Source organism: Triturus cristatus, chromosome 3_1 (assembly GCF_964204655.1).
Source record: "Triturus cristatus chromosome 3_1, aTriCri1.1, whole genome shotgun sequence".
NCBI classification, from domain to species: Eukaryota; Metazoa; Chordata; class Amphibia; order Caudata; family Salamandridae; genus Triturus; species Triturus cristatus.
Window position 1 is genome coordinate 308,754,804 of NC_140583.1, and position 15,730 is coordinate 308,770,533.

Consider the following 15,730-nt stretch of genomic DNA (forward strand, 5'->3'; position numbering starts at 1 on the left):
TGGCATAACTTTGCAAACAGAACTGCTAGGCCTAATGCAGGTGTCTATTCATGTGAGCTTTTAAGTTTTTTCCTGGGGCAGGCTAAGGTACCAGCTAGATTGTCACATAATTTCAGCACATTTTCTGCTGCTATGATTGTCAAAACCAAAGCATGATTTTTCTCACTCTTTGCAGCACAATAGCTAGAAATATGCTTGTAGCGTCACCTTGTCAATCAATTAATCAATGCATTTATATAGCGCACTACTCACCCAGAGGGTCTCAAGGCGCTGGGGGAGGGGGGTCCGCTACTGCTCGAACAGCCAGGTCTTGAGTTGCTTCCTGAAGGCGAGGTGGTCCTGGGTCAGGCGGAGGTGGGTCGGGAGGGAGTTCCATGTCTTGGCGGCGAGGTAGGAGAAGGACCGTCCCCCTGTGGTGGCTCTTCGGATGCGGGGGACGGTGGCGAGGGCGTGGCCGGTCGATCGAAGCTGGCGTTTGGGAGCGTAGAAGTTGAGGCGGCTGTTGAGGTATCCTGGGCCTTGGTTGTGTAGGGCTTTGTGTGCGTGGGTGAGGAGTCGGAAGGTGATTCTCTTGTTGACCGGGAGCCAGTGCAGGTCTCTCAGGTGTCCGGAGATGTGGCTGCGACGGGGGATGTCCAGGATGAGTCGTGCTGAGGCGTTCTGGATTCGCTGGAGTCTCTTCTGGAGTTTGGCGGTGGTTCCGGCGTAGAGGGAGTTGCCGTAGTCCAGACGGCTGGTGACGAGGGCCTGGATGACCGTCTTCCTGGTCTCGGTGGGGATCCACCAGAAGATCTTACGTAGCATGCGCAGGATGTTGAAGCACGACGAGGAGACGGCGTTGACTTGTCTGGTCATGGAGAGAGAGGAGTCCAGGATGAAGCCCAGGTTGCGTGCGTGGTCTGTTGGTTTGGGTGCGCTGCCTAGGGCGTGGGGCCACCAGGAGTCGTCCCAGGCGGAGGGTGAGGATCCCAGGATGAGGACTTCCGTCTTGTCCGAGTTCAGTTTCAGGCGGCTGTACTTCATCCATTCGGCTACTTCTTTCATCCCTTCGTGAAGGTTGGCTCTGGCGGTGGCGGGGTCGTTGGTGAGGGAGAGAATCAGCTGGGTGTCGTCGGCGTAGGAGATGATGTTGAGGTTGTGCTGGCGTGCGATGTCTGCGAGGGGGCTCATGTAGACGTTGAAGAGGGTTGGACTGAGCGAGGAGCCTTGAGGAACGCCGCAGATGACTTTGGTGGCTTCAGATCTGAACGGGGGGAGGCGGACTCTCTGTGTCCTTCCGGCGAGGAAGGAGATGATCCACTCCAGTGCCTTCTCCTGGATTCCGACGTTGCTGAGTCGCTGCACTAGTGTACGGTGGCAGACAGTGTCGAAGGCAGCGGAGAGGTCTAGGAGGATGAGGGCTGCTGTTTCTCCGTTGTCAAGCAGTGCTCGGATGTCATCGGTGGCTGCGATCAGGGCGGTCTCGGTGCTGTGGTTGGCCCGGAAGCCAGACTGCGAGAGGTCGAGGGAACCGTTCGTCTCGAGGAAGGCGGCCAGCTGCTTGTTGACGGTCTTCTCGATGACTTTTGCAGGAAACGGGAGCAGCGAGATGGGGCGGTAGTTCTTGGTCGGTGGGGTCGGCTGATGGCTTCTTTAGTAGAGCGCTGAGTTCGGCGTGCTTCCAGCTCTCCGGGAAGGTAGCGGTGTTGAAGGAGGTGTTGATGATGTCCCGCAGGTGGGGTGCGATGACAGCGTCGGCCTTGTTGAAGACGTGGTGAGGGCAGGGGTCGGTAGGAGATCCGGAGTGGATGGAGTTCATCGTGCGGACGGTGTCTTCGGTGCTGATCGGGGTCCAGGCGCGGAGGGTGGTGGTGTGGGGCGGTGGTTCGGTCGTGGCGTGCGTCGGTGGAGTGCTGAAGCTGTTGTGTATGTCCGCGATCTTGTTGTGGAAGTAGGAGGCGAGGGAGTTGCAGAGGTCTTGCGAAGGGGTGATGTCGTTCTTTCCGGCGTTGGGGTTGGAGAGCTCTTTAACGATGTTGAAGAGTTCCTTGCTGTTGTGTGCGTTGTTGTCCAGTCGTTCCTTGAATGCGGTTTTCTTGGTGGCGTGGATGAGTTGGTGGTGCTTTCGGGTGGCGAGCTTGAGGGCAGTCATGTTGTCCGGTGTTGGGTCTCTGCGCCATGTTCTCTCGAGGGCTCAGCAGTTCTTCTTGGAGCTCTTGAGTTCGTCGGTGAACCATGGGGCTTTCTTGCTGCCGGGTCTGCTAGGCGGGGTCTTCAGAGGGGCGAGGTCGTCTGCGCAGTTGCTGATCCACTTCGCGAGGTTGGTGGCAGCCTGGCTTGGGTTCGTTGTGCTGGTGGGAGGGTTCATGCTCAGGGAGGTCGCGAGCTGGTCGGCTGTGATCTTGTTCCAGCTTCTGCGTGCAACCTGTTGCTGGTGGTGGTGGATCGTGGTCCTTCTGAAGCTGAAGTGGACGCAGCTGTGGTCCGTCCAGTGGAGTCCGGTGGCGTGGCTGAAGGCGATGTCCTTGCTGGATGAGAAGACGGGGTCGAGTGTGTGTCCGGCGTAGTGGGTGGGGGTGGTGACCAGCTGCTTGAGTCCCAGGTTTGCGAGGTTGTCCAGCAGGGTGGTGGTGTTGCGGTCGTTGTTGTTCTCCAGGTGGAAGTTGAGGTCCCCGAGGAGGATGTAGTCAGCGGAGAGGAGGGCGTGCGGGCTGATGAAGTCGGCGATGTCTTCGCTGAATTGTGTGCATGGTCCCGGGGGTCTGTAGATGAGGGTGCCTCTGAGGGTGGTCTTGGGATTGATGTGGACCTGGAAGTGCAGGTGCTCGGCGGGTGCGAGGGTGTCGTCGGTGTTGGTCGTGATGCGGATGGTGTTCCTGTGGATGATGGCGATGCCTCCTCCGGTCTGGTTGATGCGGTCCCTTCGGATGATCTTGTAGCCGTCTGGGATGGCGATGGCGATGTCGGGCGCTGAAGAGGCGTTCATCCAGGTTTCCGTGAGGAAGGCGACGTCTGGTGAGATTGTGTCGAGCAGGTTCCAGAGCTCGATGGCGTGTCTGTGGACGGAGCGGGTGTTGAGCAGGATGCATTTCAGGTGGCTGCTGCTGTTGCTCGTCTTGGTCTTGGTTGGTGCTGGAGTAGTGCTGGTCCGAATGCAGGTGAACTTGCAGGCGTTGCAGCAGAAGGGTCCGTGGGTGTGTCTCGGGGTGGCTCGGTAGCATCCTGGGATTCGGCCGGCGTTGAGTGCGTTGAGGGTGGCAGCGTCGTACGTCCGGCGGGTGGGCTGGGGTCTGCGGGGGCCAGGGGTCCTGGCGCTGGGCGCGGGCCAGGCGCGGACGGGCTTACCTTTGGCGCACCTTCGGCGCTCAATCGGCGCTCCCGCTGCGCGCGTCCGCTGCGCGGTTGCTCTGGGGGCGTCATAAGAAGGGGGACGAGAGGGCGGGTCAGCTGGGCGGCGGGAGCGGCTCGGCCAATGGGCCGGTGGTGGGCGGGGCCTGTGGCGAGCTGCGGCGGGAAACTGGCGAGCGGGCGGCTCTGCGGCAAGGCTGGCAGGCAGGAGCAGGAGGCGGCAGGAGGAGCAAGGGGGTGACCCGGCCTGGTGAGAGGCGCAGCGGTCACTCCCGAGCACTCCTTGCTGTCCCCTTAAGAAGGGGGATGAGAGGGCGGGTCAGCTGGGCGGCGGGAGCGGCTCAGCCAATGGGCCGGTGGTGGGCGGGGCCTGTGGCGAGCTGCGGCGGGAAACTGGCGAGCAGGCGGCTTTGCGGCAAGGCTGGCAGGCAGGAGGCGGCAGGAGGAGCAAGGGGGTGACCCGGCCTGGTGAGAGGCGCAACGGTCTGGTGAGAGGCGCAACTTGTGCAAGTTTAGTGCCAGTAGAATCAAAAAGAAAAACAGTAGCACGTGGATGCTTTCTAATAAACGAACAGAAGCATTGTCTTCTGCCTGGTGTAACAAACTTAGGATGCCTGATTGCTCCATAGGCCTTAGCACGTGAAAAAGGTATGGAGAAACTACGGATTATTTCTTTAGAAGGAAAAGCATGGAATTAAACCCCTTACCATCACTTCGATTTGGAGACAGTCTTAAGGCCATAATTGTCATAAATTCCCCTTTTGTAGTAAATAGAACATTCATGCGGGATTACTACTTTTAGTGAATGCCTTAATATATATCTGTTGCGCTGTAACAAGATACAACTCTCCTGATTATTTCTTTGCTAGAAAAGGACTGAAAAAGAACCACGTTTGCCGTTGTGATTCGGGGACAGGTTCCGGGTCCCTTTGGGAAGCATAAACAGTATCGCTGCCTGTCAGATTTATAGATGTTGGTGTATTATCTTCTGCGTTGGTTCTTAGACAAGCCAGAAAGTAATTCCCCATTTTATCAGGAGGAACACCCATGTGTCGGCTGTAATATCTGGCCACTGCGCATAGAAGGCAGAAATCCTATCGCCCAAGGAGTCAGTGGGACTGAAGTTGAGACCGGGTTAACTACGCTGATCTATAGGAGGGAAGGGGATCTAGTAGGTCTGCCTGTAACATGGCACCTGAGGGGCTTGTTGGCGAATGTGGCCCTATGGCTGGTATCTGTCTCTATACGAAGAGAAACCTCTGCTTCTCACTCCACAAAAAGGCTGCTGTCGTTACTGAAGTGCCCCCGACCTGGGAACTGGAGGTAACAATGTCTGATGTGACTGACTGGAGAACAAGATACGTTCCAAATAAGTGGCCGCTATAGAAAGTCAGGCCTAAAACGTAGAATTGCACTCCAGGCCTCAAAGAAGTTGAGAACCACCACTGCCATCCAAGAACTACAGCACCTTTCATTTGTTGGAATCCAGCGCTAGTTACATATAAGGATTAATCAATCACTGCTGCAGAAGCCTCATCTCCCTACCAGAGAATGGCTGGTGATGCTTCCTTTTTTCACCTTTGGAAGTAGGTATAGATACAGGTTCACGTCTGCACACATTTGCCGATCATATGGCTAACTATGGTCAAAGATCTTGTAGTTTTAATGGATGTTCTTCCCTAAGTGGAGATTTAATTGTCCATCTTACGACCTTCATAGTTCAGCGGTGGTGCACTTGGGAAAGATGGATTCCGGCAAAAACACTCTTACATCATCAATGAAAGGCCTTTAGACTGGCTGATGAGACAAGTTGGTGGGTCGTTGAGGATCTTTATTTCTTTTATCCAGCCTGGGAACTCTACCTGAAATTAAGGCATGTGTTTGCATATTCATCACGTGGATTTTTCAGATGCGATAAAGGATCGTGATTTTCTGCGTGCCTCCTTGAAATCTGAGAGAAAGCAGTCTCCTTCTGTATCTGTCAGAGGAAAATCAAATAGTTTTCCTTTAACTTAACTAAGGAGAGAAAGGACAATGCTACTTACCCAGTATGCATCTATTCTTGGCATACAGAGCTGTAGAGTCATATGCTTTAGCATAGATCGCCATCCGGTGTTGGGTCCGGATGTTTGCACTTTGTTTTTGTTCAAAGAAGTCTTGTGGTTACGAGGTAGGTGACTCCTCCCCTCGGTGATAGTGCACATGGGCATCGACTATCCCTAGATTGTTTTGCCATGAAGGGTGATGATGGAGTTAGATACATTTTACATGGACATCTCTTTATTACTTTACTAAGTAAGATATCACTGCAACAGGTAAAGGTACCTGGGGAGGCAGGTGGGTGCATATGACTCTACAGCTCTATATGCCAAGAACAGATGCATACTGGTAAGTAGCATTTTCTGTTCGGGGCATATGAGCTGTAGATCATATCGTTTAGCATAGGCTATAAAGCAGTTATTTTTGAAGCAGTGGTTTGAAATAGTATTCGTAAAACTCCCTGGCCCACACTAGCTTGTTTTGCTAACAAATCCACACAAAAGTGTTTCGTGAATGTGTGTGGTGTAGACCATGTTGCAGCTTTGCAGATGTCATCTATGGGTATATTTCCTAAGAACACCATAGAAGCTCCCAGTTTGCGTGTAGAATGCGCTCCAGTGGGAATAGTTTGTGCGAGTTTAGCTTTGATGTAGCAAATTTGAATGCACTTAACTATCCACCTTGCAATGCCTGACTTTGACATGGGATTGCCTTTAAGTGGTGGAGCAAAAGCAAAAAAGAGTTGTTTAGTTTATCTAAAGGGCTTTGTTCGCTCTATGTAGTAAAGTTATGCTTTCTTGACATCTAATGTGTGAATGGCACGTTCTGCCATCGAATCTGGTTGAGGGAATAACACAGGCAACTCAACAGATTGGTTGATATGAAAGGCAGAGATGACTTTAGGTAAGAATTTGGGTTTAGTTCTAAGGACCACTTTGCTTTTGGTGTATTTGCAAAAATGGTTCCTCTATGGTTAGTGTCTGAAGCTCACGACTCTTCTGAAGTGATGGCTATAAGGAAGGCTACTTTCCAGGTGAGAAATTGTATTTTGCATTTGTGCAACGGCTCAAATGGTGGATCCAGGAGTCTTGAAAGGAATATGTTAAGATTCCACACTGGAGAGGGTGGAAGTCTGGGAGGAATGAGTTTTGAGTCCTTCCCTAAAAGCTTTAATAGCGGGCACTCTAAAAAGAGACAAGTGCTGTCTATTTTGCAAATACGCAGCTATTGCAGCCAAATGTTAGCGTATAGATGTGCACGCTAAATTAGAACGTTGTAGGTGTAATAGATAACAAATGATGTTTTGTATTGAAGCATCTAGTGGATCGATCCAATTGTTGTTACAATAAACAACAAATCCCTTCCATTTTGTTGCGTAGCATGCTCATGTGGTAGGGCGTCTAGCCTCTTTGGTAACATTCATAGTCGGGTGGAAGATTAAGGTAGCCAAACTGTAGAATTTCAGGTGCCAAATCGCAAGGCTGAGCTGATTGGGATCTGAATGTCTTATTCCACCATGGTTCTAAGTAAGGAACTTGGGGGAGAGGTGTAGTTTTTGGTGGGGAACTACTGATAGTTCCAACAGAGTTGTGAACCAGGGTTGTCTGGCCCATGTGCGAGCAACTACGATAAGCGTCAAGAAGTGCTGTTTGAGTTTCCATACTACTAATGGAATGAGTGGGAGAGGTAGAAGAGCGTAAGAAAATATCCCTGACCAATTCATCCATAGTGCATTGCCTTTGGACAATGGGTGTGGATATCTGGACGCGAAGTTTGGGCATTTGGCATTTTGGTGGGTGGGAAACAGATCCATCTCTGGGAAGCCCTATATTTAGAATAATGGGAGGAGAATTTGAGGGTAAAGCTCCCATTCGTGTATTTGCAGATGACTGAGCAGATCTGCAACTTGATTGTTTACTCCTGGAAGATGTTCTGCAAGGAGATATATTTTTTGGGGAATGGCCCATCTCCAGATGCTGTATGCTAGCTGTGGCAGCTGTACAGAGTGGGTCTCCCCTTGCTTTTGTATGTAGTACATGGCTGTCATGTTGTTGAACCAGGACAGCATTGCCTACGAGATGAAGTTGAAATTCTTTCAATGCTAGAAAAATTGCTAGCAGTTCAAGATGGTTTATGTGAAGTTGATTTTGTTGTAGAGTCCACTTGCCCTGAATGGTTAGTTTTCCCATATGTGCTCCCCAACCAATGAGGGATGCATCTGTGCACTATCTGTGGAACCGGATAGAGAAATGGGCGTTCTTTGGAAAGGTTTTGTGTGTTCCAACACTGCAGAGAACGAGGAGTACGGCCATCTATCAATACCAGATCTGATAACAGCCCTTGAGCCCGATTCCACTGACGTAAGCATTCTTGTAGGGGGTGCATTTGAAGTCTTGCATAGGGAACGATTAAGATGCAAGAAGCCATCATTTCAATCAATTGCATGAACACTCTGGCTGGTAATGAGTGTTGGGGCTGAAACTGTGATATTAGAGATTGCATGTTGCGAATCCCGACTGGGTTGAGGTACGCCCCAGCTTTGCGAGTGTCTATTGTGACTCCCAGATACACTTGTGTGTTGGTTGGCTGGAGGTGAGACTTGGTGAGGTATACAGTGAATCCCAAGTTGTGAAGCAGTTGGACTGTCCTTTGAGTGTGATGTATGCAGCTTTGTTGTGATCTGGCTTTTATAGGCTAGTCGTCAAGGTAAGGGAAGACATGAACGTGCTGTCTTCTTAGACGAGCTGCAGCTACTGCCAGGCACTTGGTGAAAACCCTGGGTGCTGTAGTTACTCCGAACGGGAGAACTTTGAATTGGTAATGTTGTCCGTCCACCACAAACCTGAGATATTTTCTGTGAGTAGGGTGAATGGGAATATGGAAACAGGCGTCCTTTAAGCCAAGATTAGATAGGAAGTTGCCTTGCTGAAGTAGTGGGAGCACCTGTTCAAGTGTGACTATATGGAAGTGGTCCGACTGTATGTATAGGTTTAGCTGTTTGAAGTCTAGTATAGCGGTACAAAAGGGGGTGGTGATGGACGGAGCATCAGAACCAATCAAACACTCACACCCAGTCAACAGATCTGGGTTTGATCCATCACCGTTCTTTAGCCAAACCCAGATCTGTTGTCTGGGTGTGAGTGTTTGATTGGTTCTGATGCTCCGTCCATCACCACCCCCTTTTGTACCGCTTTGTTCGCCATAAGTTGGCAGGGTATGCTCAGACGTGAGTCCCTTGCTCACTTTGCCACTGGATTCAAGCAAGCCTGGCTGAAGACGGCTGAAATGCCAGAAACCGGTTCTAGGAAGCTTGTTTCCGGTCCAGGGAAGGCATGGCTTGGCAGTTCGGGCTGGACTGTTCCCATGAGGCACAGGGTCAGACTGATTTGCATATGGCCATGTCTGAACTGGGGAGGCAGAGTGGGCTAAAGAACGGTGATGGATCAAACCCAGATCTGTTGACTGGGTGTGAGTGTTTGATTGGTTCTGATGCTCCGTCCATCACCACCCCCTTTTGTACCGCTTTGTTCGCCATAAGTTGGCAGGGTATGCTCAGACGTGAGTCCCTTGCTCACTTTGCCACTGGATTCAAGCAAGCCTGGCTGAAGACGGCTGAAATGCCAGAAACTGGTTCTAGGAAGATTGTTTCCGGTCCAGGGAAGGCATGGCTTGGCAGTTCGGGCTGGACTGTTCCCATGAGGCACAGGGTCAGACTGATTTGCATATGGCCATGTCTGAACTGGGGTGGCAGAGTGGGCTAAAGAACGGTGATGGATCAAACCCAGATCTGTTGACTGGGTGTGAGTGTTTGATTGGTTCTGATGCTCCGTCCATCACCACCCCCTTTTGTACCGCTTTGTTCGCCATAAGTTGGCAGGGTATGCTCAGACGTGAGTCCCTTGCTCACTTTGCCACTGGATTCAAGCAAGCCTGGCTGAAGACGGCTGAAAAGCCAGAAACCGGTCCTAGGAAGCTTGTTTCCGGTCCAGGGAAGGCATGGCTTGGCAGTTCGGGCTGGACTGTTCCCATGAGGCACAGGGTCAGACTGATTTGCATATGGCCATGTCTGAACTGGGGTGGCAGAGTGGGCTAAAGAACGGTGATGGATCAAACCCAGATCTGTTGACTGGGTGTGAGTGTTTGATTGGTTCTGATGCTCCGTCCATCACCACCCCCTTTTGTACCGCTGAAGTCTAGTATAGGCCTGAGAGATCTGTCCTTTTTGGGAATTAGGAAATACAGGGAGTATACCCTGGTCCCTTGATTTATTAACGGAACAGGTTCTATAGAGTGTTTTTGTAACAGAGATAGAACCTCTAGTTATAAGAGGGCAAGATGTTCCGGTGACATTGCATGTGCTCTTGGAAGAATATTTAGGGGAGTGCTTGTAAGCTCCAGGCAGTAACCATATTGGATAACTTGTAGCACCCACTTGTCTGAGGTGATTGAATTCAAGACTGGTAGGAATTGGGAGAAACGTCCCCAGACAGGAGTGGGATGATCCGGGGTAGCAGAGGGAAGTCATTGTTTGTTTGCGGGGAATGAGCGTGTGGAATTATTTCTTCCTCTTCCTCTACCGTTGTTTCCTCTAAAACCTCCTCTAGAATATCCTCTGGATGAGGGGGACTGATTGGTGGCCTTGTAAGAGGAGGAGGCATTGTCAGTGGACTTAGTTTTTGAGCCACCCCTGTAAAATGAGCGGCGAAAGGAACCTCTACTGGCTGGAAACTGTAAAGCCTCCATGGAGTTTGCAACCTCAAGTGTCCTATTCCATCTTGTCCAGCATGGTATCAACAGCTGGGCCGAAAAGATGCTCCTGGTCAAGGGTTGATTAAGTATGGAGGTTTGTACCTCCGGATTTAATGCAGAGATTGTGAGCCAAGCGTGTCTGCGTGATAATATACTGGTGTTAATTGCACGAGATGCTGTGTCTGCTGTGTCTAGCGCACAATTAATGGAGGTGCTAGTAATAAGTTTCCCTTCCTGAATAAGGTCGTAAGCCTTAGATTTGTATTGGTCAGGCAAGTGTTGTAATACGTTTTTCTAGCTCATCATAATGAGCCATGTCATAACGAGCCAGCAGCGCCTGGGCGTTCGCATATGCCAATTGATTGCTGCCTTTGAAGCTACTCTTTTGCCTAAAGCATCAATAAGCTTGGACTTCTTGTCAGAAGGAGAGGTCTCTCCTGTGACTAGGGAGTTGGCTCTCTTGCGTGCGTTGGAGACTACAAGAGAGTCCAAGGGTAGCTGTCCTTTAATATAAATAGGGTCGGTAGGAGCGGATTTGTATTTTTTATCCACTCTAGGTGTGATAATTCTTGCCATTACAGGATCCTTAAAGACCTTGTCTGTGTGTTTAAAAATCCCTTTTAGCATTGGCAAGGTATGAGTAGTTCTTTGTGAGGAGGAAAGAATCTCAAAAAGGAAACCCTCTTCTAAAGGCTCCTTGTGAAGTTCTACCCCACGGTAAAGAGCAGCCCTATAAGGAGCTCAAGATAACCAATGTTGTCATCAGGTGGGGAAAGTCTGGAGGGATACAAATCAGGATCAGTATCTGTATTTGGATCAGTGTGGTAATCATCCCAAGCGTCAGTGTCCTGATCCTCCTCTACATCCACTTCATCCTGTGAGTCAGATGTAATAGGCCCTAGTGGTGAATTTATAGGTGTAATGAGCAAGTTAGTATTAGGAGGAGGAGAAGGAGGTGGAATATAAGGAGGAGAAGGGTTAGTGCCCATATTCTTTTTAGGAGGGGCATGATGTTCCTCTGGCAAGTCAGCTTTCCGTTTCTTTGGAATAGTTGCTTGAATATGTCCTGTTTTAGGGTTTATAACCAGCTTTTTCTGTTTTGGATCGAAAGTTGGTTCATTAGATGGAAGCTCTTTAGGGAGAGTGTCTTTGTCTTTCCGTGGAGATAGAGCTACTCTGATGCTGCATTTCGTGGCATGGAGCCCGACGATCATGAAGTGTCTTTTTCGATCGGAAGGATCGACACATCGCAGTCCCTTTCGTTGTGTTCCGGGGACAAGCAAAGGTTGCAAACTTCATGCAAGTCGGTGTGTGGAAATTCAGCATGACACCTGGGACATAGTTTAAATGGAGTCCGTTCCATCGACTGCTAGCGCGGTTGGTACGACGGCCTGTCTGGAGTTTTTCCAATGGAAAGCTTTCCGCAGTGAGATGCGTGTCAAAGGGAATCTCAATCGATAACCATACCGTCGAGGGTAGTGGTTTGCGCGTCGAAGGGGACCGAAAAACGCTATCGAACCAGAGAGCGCAGCAATATACATCCGAACCCGATGGCAGAAAAAAACAATCTAGGGATGGAGTCGATGTCCATGTGCACTATGCCCTCGTGACAACAAGACTTCTTTGAACAAAAACAAAGTGCAAACATCGGGACCCAACACCTGATGGCGATCTATACCAAAGCATATGATCTACAGCTCATATGCCTCAAACATGGGTGATATCAACAAGAGGTGAGTCAACACGAGATGGAGCTGGAGCACCAGTTATTGGGTCTATATAATCATTCAACTTGTCTGATATTCTATGTTGCTTAAAGTAGTTTCCACTTTCCCCATTGTCATCTTCATCTTAAGTATCTGTAGCCACGTAGGGTGGTGATAATGGTTGTGGTGGAGCGAGCTGAGGCAGAGGGGTACCAGACTGTTGCGTTGGTTCACGCTACGGTGGAACCAATGGATGCCACGAGGGTGCCAATACCCTCAGTCGAATTCTTCATAATATCTGTGTTTGCTTTACTGCTGTTGGCCATGTCCATATTGAATGTCGTCCATCCTTTTCTTTCCATTTTGTGATCCTCTAGGCATCTTCGTCTGAGTTCTTCCACTCTGGCGTTCAGAGAACCCACCATATGTTGAACCACCAGGGATATACGCCCTGCTGTTCCAGTCATGTCCAGAGATTAGGGCTTCTTGAGAAAGGGTCCACAACCCCACTACACCCTGCTTGTTGCAGTACCACATGGCGGTGGTGTTGTCTGTGAACATCTGAGGTTCATGGCCTCACTAAATTCTTTCAATTGGGCAGGGATCGTTCCAGCTCCCGGAAAGTTGGGGAGGAGCGCCCTCAACCCAGGCATAGTCTCAACCGCCGAGCCAGGCCTCTAGTGGCAACGCTCCTTCATCTCTACCCCCGACGGACGAGGTGAAGTTGAAGTATGCTTCAAATAATTTTTCTTCTTGTGGGACTTCGACTTACCCGAGTGGCATGACGTCTTGGCGTGCGACCGCTACCAGGACTTTCCTCTTGACCGAGACCTCGATCACCTTGGTGTTGCATGTCGAGCTGCCAGAAGCTTTGGGTGCCTGGCGGGGCAGGCCTTCAGATCGTGGTCCCGCTCGAGGCACCAGAGGCATACCTGGTTCAGGCTCGTCACCAACATCTGTGGGTGACAGGCGTCGCAGGGCTTGAAGCCGGCCTTTTTTGATGACATCAAAAGGACTTCGGTCAAACAAGAAGGTAGTGGTCGCAGAACTGTGACAGGGGTTCTAGTATAGACCCAATCCCTGATACAGTGGGCCAGCCCAGAGGTGGTCTGGTTTCCTTATTAATTTTTGGAAGAGTGTAGAAGTAAGTGATCTTGGGGTGATCACTGACCAGGAAAGCAGCCTCTTTCTTACTGATCCAACCCTGTGTCTCTGCTGCAAACACCATTGATGTTATGCGGGGACTGAGGTGTGTTGTGGGGTCTTCCCTAATCGAGGTGTAGTGGTCAATGTTAGACAACTGTCGTCTGCATTCTTGGTTTAGTTTGCAGTATTCTGGATGACAATGGCACCCCCCTTATCTGCTGATTTGAAGGTGCTGGCTAGGGCTTGCATGGCCATGGTCTTCGTCTTGGACATGGTAAAGAAAGGATTCTTGCAGGGACGGCTGCCCACCTCCTTCATTCCATTACAATGGCTATCAATCGGCAGCAACTTGCAGGCCCTGCTACACTCAGGTCGATTTGGGTCACTTTACCACATCCTCCTTTAAATTACAGGTTTGGCCTCTCTCAAGCAAGGTGATGTGACTTCTCTTTTTTCAAACTCGGTACATGCTGCCCCCTAGGAGTAGATGAGGATACTTGGGTCCTGAAGAAATGCCTAGATCCACACAGACTGAATAGGGTATGAAAAATGAAGACCCCCTGCAGAACTCACTCATTCAAAAAGTGAGTTTAATTTTCCCTCTCCAGTCCATGACTTTCTAGTCAATGTTTTTACTCATGGCACAGGTACTCCGTGAATAAACTATCACTGGAGAATCCAGTAGCTATTTTTAATCACACACACGTCATTCCACTTCTACTCCCTACACACTGGCTCCCTCCACAACATCGTTAAGCTTCATGACAGCAAACTGAGAAGACCTCCGGCAAAGGCCCAGCCTTCGGGGCCGTTGAGCATTGTAGCGCCGGCCTAACGAGGAGATGCCCTATGATGAAGCCCTTGCTCCTTATTGGAGCTAACCCTGTACAATCACGCATTGTCTTATCCAGCACATGTTTTTAACTGACAACATTCCTTGCCGGTCACCCAGTTTTTCTTCACGTCCTCCCCACTCTGACTCTTTCTCCTCTCCCCCATAGGAACAGCATACCTTCTTGTTTGACCACAATCCCATGAGGCCTGTATGCTGGGCCTCCTAAGCCCCTATCCCTCCTTGCAAGATTAATCAAAAGGACTTTGACAAAACGTGAAAAAAAAACTAGTAAAAAAGTGAGTAACGGGTAGCTCTTTCCGGATCTGCGCTGAATGGCACGGAAAGAAAAGAACTGACGGCAGCGAGCTTGGATGGCGCCTCTATAGGCATCCCGATCCTCACTTCTGGCACGGATGACGCCAATGATACCACACAGAGCCGGATGACGCCCGCCACCTACTGACGCACAGGGTTACTGATCATGGTAAAGTTTCGGATCCATTCTGACGTCTGGGGATAATTCTAAGGTAAGGAATCTGCGGCTAAAAGCCTCTTATCAGATACAATACATTATTTTTCTGCTTACAGGCAGTCTGCTTCAAAAACAGTCTTCACTTAAACTAATTATTGATGCAATTATATTTAAAACACACTAATAAGTGGTTTATTGTTTCATGTGGTCTACTTGTTTGGCAGTAGTTCCATTCACTACATAGACAAAACGTCATCAAAATGAGGTGATCCATAAGCAGTGAGAGATGTGCTTGTCCAAACAGTGACCGATTTGATGAAATGTTTATTCACTAGTCCACTTGAATGTACATTCCCATTGGTGTTGGATTGATTTCAAGAGTCCAATATTATATCTAGCCCCCTCAAGTTGGTACAGACTCCATATTGCATCAGTGTTTTGACCCCAAAGGTACAGTGCGATATTTTGTTATCAAATGAGGTCTTCCTCAGGACAGTGAGTGGAGACACTATCGTAAACTAAATATTGGGATGCCATTTGTGAGTGCATAATGACGGATTTGTGCAGCTTCACAGTAGATAGAAGCTAGGCACTCACCTAGTCCCAATGAGGGTGTTCTAGTTTTAACCGGCTCAAAACATTACCAATGCTTTCTCTAAAAACGCTCCAAATGGTCACTAATTGCTTAAGGGCTTGTAGCCAGTTAGTTATAGTCATGTCCAGACTGTAGAAAAGTACGGTCATTCCAACATGGTTGCCCCCCATTTTTTGCCTGGTGTCTGTGTTTAGACTGTAGAACACTGGGATCCTGCTGACAGGAACCCAATGTCGGTGCTCTCCTCTAAATTGGCTGGTAAGTGCTTTGTACACCCCACAATTGGCATACTGGTGTACCCCTGTAAGTCGAAAGTATATGTTAAAGGGCGTAGCCAAGATGGCATCAGAGTGAGACGTGTCTGTCGCTCAGTCTCTGCCACGCCAGGCCTTCCCTGCCACACCGGTAATCACGGAGCATCGGCAAGCGGTAAATATAGCCAAGCGGGGGTAAGCTCCTGAGCCCCCCAAGGAAGACTAACAGAGCCTCTGGTTGTGGGGCCTCCGGAATAAGAGAGGCAGGTTGCGGCCTGGGCCACAGACTCGCGCTGCTCCGAGGCGGGGGTAGCGGTTGCGGCCAGTAGATAGCACCCGACACATATTAGACACTTCATGCCCACGTTGGAGAAGATGTAGCGACAGCTGGGGAGCGGACCAGTGACTTAAACCGCCTTGAAGTGACGGTGAGCTGCAGAGGGCGGGTGCACCCGCGCTGTAGTGAACGGCGGCTTTGGGCAATGAACGGAATGACCAGAGGAGTCCCCGCATCTCCGGGGTCCGCGACACAGAGGAAGAGGCCCCCGTCGAATTTTGCAGACGGCGGGGGTGCCGCCACGGTAGCGGGGGAAGTCACCCTGGACA

At 50.1% G+C, this 15,730-nt stretch overlaps 1 protein-coding gene and 1 long non-coding RNA gene across 3 annotated transcripts in view; one reads left to right on the forward strand and one right to left on the reverse strand.

The window, feature by feature from the left end:
- Positions 1–15,730, reverse strand: part of SNX1 (sorting nexin 1) — a 732,138-nt gene that overhangs the window by 234,352 nt on the left and 482,056 nt on the right. The gene's annotated exons all lie outside the window — the stretch shown is intronic.
- Positions 1–15,730, forward strand: part of LOC146860156 (uncharacterized) — a 208,188-nt gene that overhangs the window by 170,039 nt on the left and 22,419 nt on the right. The window lies entirely within an intron of this gene.